The sequence below is a fragment of the Trichomycterus rosablanca genome, chromosome 14, assembly GCF_030014385.1.
Source record: "Trichomycterus rosablanca isolate fTriRos1 chromosome 14, fTriRos1.hap1, whole genome shotgun sequence".
NCBI classification, from domain to species: domain Eukaryota; kingdom Metazoa; phylum Chordata; class Actinopteri; order Siluriformes; family Trichomycteridae; genus Trichomycterus; species Trichomycterus rosablanca.
Window position 1 is genome coordinate 34,011,774 of NC_086001.1, and position 7,924 is coordinate 34,019,697.

Genomic DNA, 7,924 nt, shown 5'->3' on the forward strand with positions numbered 1-7,924 from the left:
CAGGGGGGTATTCCAGAAAGCGGGTTAAGTGATTAAACCCGGTAAATTAACTCAGAATTAAAGAAAACTCGAGGTTTTCCGTTCCAGAAACCGGGATTAAAGAGAGCCTGTGTCAGTTACTATAGCAATTTACGCTCTGAAGCTAACCTGCTCGCTGGCAGGTTAATTTAAACCTAACCCGGGGTTACTCACACTTTTCTCATGTAAACCCGGCGTGTCCTTTACTCCAGGATCCAGTGGATACAGACGCGCTAATTATTCGAAGAGATCTTAATCAGTAACGAGTCATTAAACTCAGATTAGTCATTTCCGGATGGATTTATTCTCAAACCTTTCCGTTTTTATCACAGTCAGTCAATTCGGGGAGAGTGGGGACGGTTGCCACAAGGGGCAGTTGCAACATTATTAATCACAATAATCACACTATTAATAAAAAGGCTTGTTACTACATTAATTATAACATTATGGATGGAATGTTATGGATTAATATAGAATACCTTAAACACACACAGTTTAGTAAGCTAAAATCATTTGTGGTTTAAATGTATATAATTTTACTGGTAGTAGTATTTTTACAGCCACATTAATGATTGGAAACCCTATCTGTACAAAAAAAGTCTTTGCAAAATGATGTAAAATAATGATTTTACTACATATCAATGAATGTTGCAACTGCCCTGTTATGGGTCTATTCAAGTATTATTTTTTACACATATTATCATATGTATATATGTTACAGCTGTGTGTGGGTGGGTAGCTGACAGATGTGGATTTTATTTTATTAAAATGTTGTCTTTTATTATTTGAACAGCAGACAGAATATCCCTCCACATACAGGTAGTGACCATTATTTTAAAAAATGAACAAATGTCAAATAAAACAGTGTAACATTTAATACATGTTCTGCAACCTACTGTTCTCCATCTTATGGAGATGCTTTCATTAAGATCTTATGTGATGCTACCCACATTACAAATATTAAAGCCAAATGGTCAAGCTCTGTCCATGATCACTGAAAATAAAACAATGCAACGAGTTTATTTCCTTGTCCTTATTCTTTAGTGAGAACATTAATATTTATACACCCTTAGCACCGACACCCATCTTAAATTCAAGCAACTGAATTTCTAGCCTTGTCTGTTTTATATGCTCCACATGAGGATCACACTTTGCAATTTGTTTCTCCAGATGGACCTTGTATAGTCCATCTTATTTACACCCAACTTGAAAGAAAGAGACAAAAATAGCATGTCATGATCAAACATAGCTTTTTGTGTTCTAAATATTTCAGATAAGACATTTTTACTGTTCTAAGCTGAGTTTTGGAGGTGGATGGTCCCTCATCTGATTCAGAACTGCCCATCACATTCTGTTAGAAGACAGTCACACACATTATAATGGTAGATCAAATGAAATGCCATGCTCTATGTTCAACATGTACTGTTCCTCTGTAGGCCTCCCAGTATCATCCCACTCTGAGGCAGAGGAGATGGTTTCTTTATCGTCCTTCAACAGTGTTTTTTTATTTTTTGTATTAAAGAACATTATTTATATTTATTAGGATCTATAGGAACATTTAGATCACTAACAATTGCAGGAGGCTCAAAACCACACCACCAATCACTGGAGAGATGGCAATAAAGTGTTCAGACTGTACCAATGCAGTTCTTAATATTCCACAGTTTATGCACTACAGACTAATGATTTACATGTAATGAACATGCCTTGAACATAGACAGTTTTTGTGTTTCATTTTTATCTGCTGCCATGTGCATCTGATTCCACTTAGATTTACATTTACATTTTCAGCATTTAGCAGACGCTTTTATCCAAAGCGACTTACACAATGAGCTGAACACAATGAGCAATTGAGGGTTAAGGGCCTTGCTCAGGGACCCAACAGTGGCAACTTGGTGGTGGTGGGGCCTGAACCGGCAACCTTCTGTTTACTAGTCCAGTACCTTAACCACTGAGCTATCACTAGCCCTATTACAACTGACAAATTAAACATTTTTACCTATCCTTCTGCTAAATGTTTAATTATGGTTACGTTTTTTTTATTAATTTAAACTCTAACTTTTTTTGCCATTTGCGACGTTCTTTTTTTTACGGACGCTGCTGTATTACTTTCACGTCTAAAACATTTTCATGATCTGCACACGCAAACATTAAAAATAACAGTTCTATTGGTGTAAAATATGACGGACTACTTTTTCTTTCATTCACATCCATGGTGAATTTATTTATCGCCACTCCATTGAGAATGCCTGTTTATAGGTAACCGTGAACGCGCTTCTGCTGGGTTCAATCTACTCAGACTTGAGTAATCTAACACTGAACCGCTTTTGTGGAACCGAAAACTCTGGCTATGACACGGTGAGATAAGTCAACTCGGAGTTCAGGTTTAAGTTTGAAGTTTGTTAAACCCGCTTTCTGGAATACCCCCCTGGTTGTGATGTTAGTCAATTAAACCTACATCTCTCTGATGGTCTGACAGATGAGCTGTCTGTTTGTTCTAACATGCTGCTTAAGCCCGGCTAGCTCAGTCGGTAGAGCATGAGACTCTTAATCTCAGGGTCGTGGGTTCGAGCCCCACGTTGGTTGAGTATCTTCATTTAACATCTACTGAAAACAAAAGGACGTTCTTCCACTTTGTACAGCCGGTCTCTGGTGACTTATCAGGTGGATGTTTGTGCTTGTAGGACTGTTGTTTACTGGATGTTTTCAGTTACTTATTTCCACTATTCTGTGGGACTACACATTGTTGTTGTGTCTCATATCCGTTTGATCAACAGACAGGTTGTGCAATAAAAGACACTCGTCTCTGGGTGGGCTCGAACCACCAACCTTTCAGTAACCAGCCAAACTCGTTAACCGATTGCACCACAGAGACGCACACAGAGCGGTTTCACTGGACGGTACACACGGGTCACGTGAATTGCTAACATTTACTTCAGGCTAATTAACATTGTAATTACACAAGTTTATATCAAACACAGTCATGGACAATTTAGTGTCTCCAATGCACCTCAATTGCATGTCTTTGGACTGTGGGAATGCCACAGAGACACACACACTGACCTTTCATTGGATAGTACACACGGGTCACATGACTTGCTCAGTTAAACAAAGTTACCTATTGACATTTTCTGTAATTTTTACAGCATAATTTCCTGTAGTACGAGCGGGATGGTGAGTGTTTTACTGTAGTAAGAATGAAAGTATGAGCTGATCTCTGTCTGATTGTGTAGCTTTGATGAAGAAAGAGCCGCTGGGTCAGTGTGTAACAGGAGGTTTGGAGTGAAGGTGGGTGTGTTTGGATAAAAGCTTCCAGCACCTGGTATTCCCAGGCGGTCTCCCATCCAAGTACTAACCAGGCCCGACCCTGCTGCTTCTTATAGACGTCCAGCTCAAGCCTATTTTCATGAGCAAAAATCTTTCCACACACTGAGCAGTAATACGGTTTCTCTCCTGTGTGAATACGCTGGTGTACTTTAAGAGCATTACTGTAAGCAAAACTCTTTCCACACTCTGAGCAGTGATACGGTTTCTCTCCTGTGTGAATACGCTGGTGTACTTTAAGAGCATTACTGTAAGTAAAACTCTTCCCACACTCTGAGCAGTGATACTGTTTCTCTCCTGTGTGAATGTGCTGGTGTTGTTGAAGCGTACTCTGTCGAGAAAAACTGTTTTCACACTGTGAGCAGTGATATGGCTTCTCTCCTGAAAGAGTTTTACACAAAGTAGTGACCTTAAAGTACACCAGCGTGTTCACACAGGAGAGAAGCCATATCACTGCTCAGAGTGTGGAAAGAGTTTTGCTCAACAGGGTCACCTTCAAAAACACCAGCATATTCACACAGGAGAGAAACCGTATTACTGCTCAGAGTGTGGAAAGATTTTTGCTCATGAAAATAAACTTAAACGGCATCAGCGTATTCACATAGAAAAACTACATCACTGTTAAGAGTGTGGGAAGTATTTTATTGCACATTATGTTCTCCAACAACACCAGCGGTGTTTATGTTCTCCAACAACACCAGAAAGGTCGTATCACCATTCACTAACTGAAAATAACTTTAGTGAAAGGAATATCCTTTACGTACACCACACCAGCGCATTTACATAAGAGGATGACCCATTTTGCTGCTTATAGTGCAGATAAAGTTTTACTGGAAGCAGCATTTTTTATATTTTTTGTGACTGGAGTCGTCTTGAAAAAAACCAGCGCATTCAGAGGAGAAAATAAAATGATACTTCACTACTGCATGTACAGAAAAAGCTATCTGTACTTTCTTTTTCTACTAATATCCACTAGAACTGTTCTACTTCAATTATCAAATGTACATGATGGTATGAATATGATCATTAATCATCAAATGTAATGTGGTGTAATGTACCAACCTCAGATCTGAATCTGTTTTTGTTCTTTATTTAAGTTTAATCTACTTTAATAAACACAGAACAACTTTTACTTTCAAGTGGAGGAATTTTACCCTGGTCTTTATGGTGTTTGCATAAATTCTTCATATTATAAATGCTAAGTTTTCATAAATGAATAGCTTCTTACTTTAACACTTCTAGGTCTACACTCCAAAACTCTAGTGTTTAGATGATTTCCACTTAGCAAATAATGAACCGTCCTCAACCAGAATGTACATGAGAAGGTGTGAATGGAGGGCTGTGGACTGAACAGTGTTGCATTGTTCTATCATCATGAGTCTTTGTTCTTTGTGTTTATCTATAGACCAAATTAGTGGTAGCTAAACTCCTTTATTAAAAGAAATACTCATATTTACATTTAATTATCCCACCATCTTCTAGTGCATAAAACCCAGTTCATATAAATCCTAATACAGACTGCACTGACATGTTTTACAATTACATTTAAAAATAAATAAATACTACTGTGTAGTTCAGGTGTTTTCTTATCATGAATGTGACCAATTGACCAAGACAAACTGAGGGGTCGGGAGACAAGTGTTTCTTTATTGATGAATAAATGTATTTGTTAAACTGTAAATTCCATCCGAGTCCTCTGTGTGATGAGAGTTTGGTTTTGAATCCAATGTCAGCAAATGTGTCCACGGTTGTTAAATGGGATGTCTAAACTCACAATGTATTTGTATGTAGGCTTGAGCTGAAGTGACAATAGGAGATAGATGTAAAGAACTGGGTGGGTACCCAGCTAGCAAAAATGTATGATATAAATATCCGGCATGCCGGAACTTTTTGTGTCGGCCCACATCCGGCAGCCGGATCTGGCCCGGTGTCAAAATGAATGACGGTTAGACTGTGGCTCGTATACGGCTGCCCGGATCCCAGCCATGACTGCCAGCAATATGCCAGCACTTAACCACCTGCTAGCCAGAACAGCCATTATCCGGCCAAATATGGCCCAGATAAGGCCTGCAGTTGATTTTTAAAAGGCTTTCCCCAGCCATATGTAACCTTTAATGGTCACTGGGACTACTACAACTGTTCTTGCTTCTTATTGCTATGAAAATACTCTGTAAAATATATATATACTTTATTATAATTATAAGTAATAATAATAATAATAGAGTACAATTAAAACAGTAACAGAAAAAAACAAATGTACACCAAAACACATTTTTCAATATTTTATTTCGAGTATTTTTATTTATTATAAAATGTTTTGTCCTGCCATAATTGACTGCTGATCTCCTGCCTCCTGACACTGGTCTGTAATTCTGGAATGAAAACAAAAACTATTTTTCACAGATCAATGTGGATCTTATTCAAATTTCCAGTTCCACTTAATGATGGAAAATAAATGTTGAAGAAGAAAAAAAAAGTAACTGTAGTTTAAGGTACTGGACTAGTAATTAGAAGGTTGCTGGTTCAAGCCCCACCACTGCCAGGTTGCTGCTGTTGGACCCTTGAGCAAGACCCATAACCCTCAATTGCTCAGACTGTATACTGTAACTGTATTGTAAATCGCTTTGGATAAAGATATCTGCTAAATGCTGAAAATGTAAATAAAGAGACAAAATGAATATTGAGCAGAATTAAGTTCACCTTATTGGTCCGGCCCTCCACAACAGTCCCAGTTTCTTATGTGGCCCCTTGGAAAATTTCATTGCCCACCCCTGATTTAAACCCTGTTTTACGGTACAAATCACATGGACTATATGCTAAAAATTTTATGTGCATCTAAACCCTGTTTTTTGGTACCGTTAAACTTTATAATAAAGGCCTTTTATATTGTCACATTTCTAAAATGTATTTAGAATGTCAGAATGTCTTGATATTAACCTAGTGTAAATTACAGGTGGTGTACTATCATTATAAAGTGGAATTGTTCTGTGGAAACAAGAGAATTCCTTTTAATAACAATAACAATTCATGTAATCAAGATTATTCCATTTAATAACAATGTAAATTAAAACGGAAATGAGCTTAGATTATGTTTTAGTTGACTTTAAATTTAAAGTAAAATCATAATGTCCAGTTATTACCAAACCTTTTATTTTAAACCCTGAAATTCTATCCTAAATAGTTCCGCCAGATGCTTTTACCGTAATGTTTAGTATACGCACATCTTCACAAACAATGTGGGGGCTGATTTGACTGAGCATTTTGAAGTGGAGGCTTGACCACAGTAGTAAATCAAACAGTTCACAGACACACAAGTGCAGAGTAAATATTTCTACACCATAAATACAGATAAATCTATAGGTGGGTGTTTCCTCTTCTAGTTTTCTTATTGTTCCTCATATACAGTAGAAACTAATTCACACAAATATACATACAGCATTTTACATGACTTAGATTCTTATCATAAAAGCTTTATCTAAGTTCATGTCATTTCACTTTACAGAATAGCCTTTCAATTCCTTGTTTGTGTTTAGGATTAAATGTAAATCACTTCTCTGCTGAGATATATACAGTGGGTACGGAAAGTATTCAGACCCCTTTAAATTTTTCACTCTTTGTTTCATTGCAGCCAATTGGTAAGATCAGAAAAGTTTTTTTTTTTGCTCATTAATGTACACTCTGCACCCCATCTTGACAGAAAAAAAACAGAAATGTAGATATTTTTGCTAATTTATTAAACAAGAAAAACTGAAATATCACATGGTCATAAGTATTCAGACCCTTTGCTCAGTATTGAGTAGAGGCACCCTTTTGAGCTAGTACAGGCATGAGTCTTCTTGGGAATGATGCAACAAGTTTTTCACACCTGGATTTGGGGATCCTCTGCCATTCTTCCTTGCAGATCCTCTCCAGTTCCCTCAGGTTGGATGGTGAACGTTGGTGGACAGCCATTTTCAAGTCTCGCCATAGATGCTCAATTGGGTTTAGGTCAGGGCTCTGGCTGGGCCAGTCAAGAATGGTCACAGAGTTGTTCTGAAGCCACTGCTTTGTTATTTTAGCTGTGTGCTTAGGGTCATTGTCTTGTTGGAAGGTAAACCTTTGGCCCAGTCTGAGGTCCAGAGCACTCTGGAAGAGGTTTTCCTCCAGGGTATCTCTGTACTTGGCCGCATTCATCTTTCCTTCAATTGCAACCAGTCGTCCTGTCCCTGCAACTGAAAAACACCCCCATAGCATGATGCTGCCACCACCATGTTTCACTGTTGGGATTGTATTTGGCAGGTGATGAGCAGTGCCTGGTTTTCTCCACACATACCACTTAGAATTAACACCAAAAAGTTCAATCTTCATCTCATCAGACCATAGAATCTTCTTTCTCATAGTCTGGGAGTCCTTCATGTGTTCTTTTGCAAACTGTATGCGGGCTTTCATATGTCTTGCACACTCTGCCATAAAGCCCTGACTGGTGGAGGGCTGCAGTGATAGTTGACTTTGTGGAACTTTCTCCCATCTCCCTACTGCATCTCTGGAGCTCAGCCACAGTGATCTTGGGGTTCTTCTTTACCTCTCTCACCAAGGCTCTTCT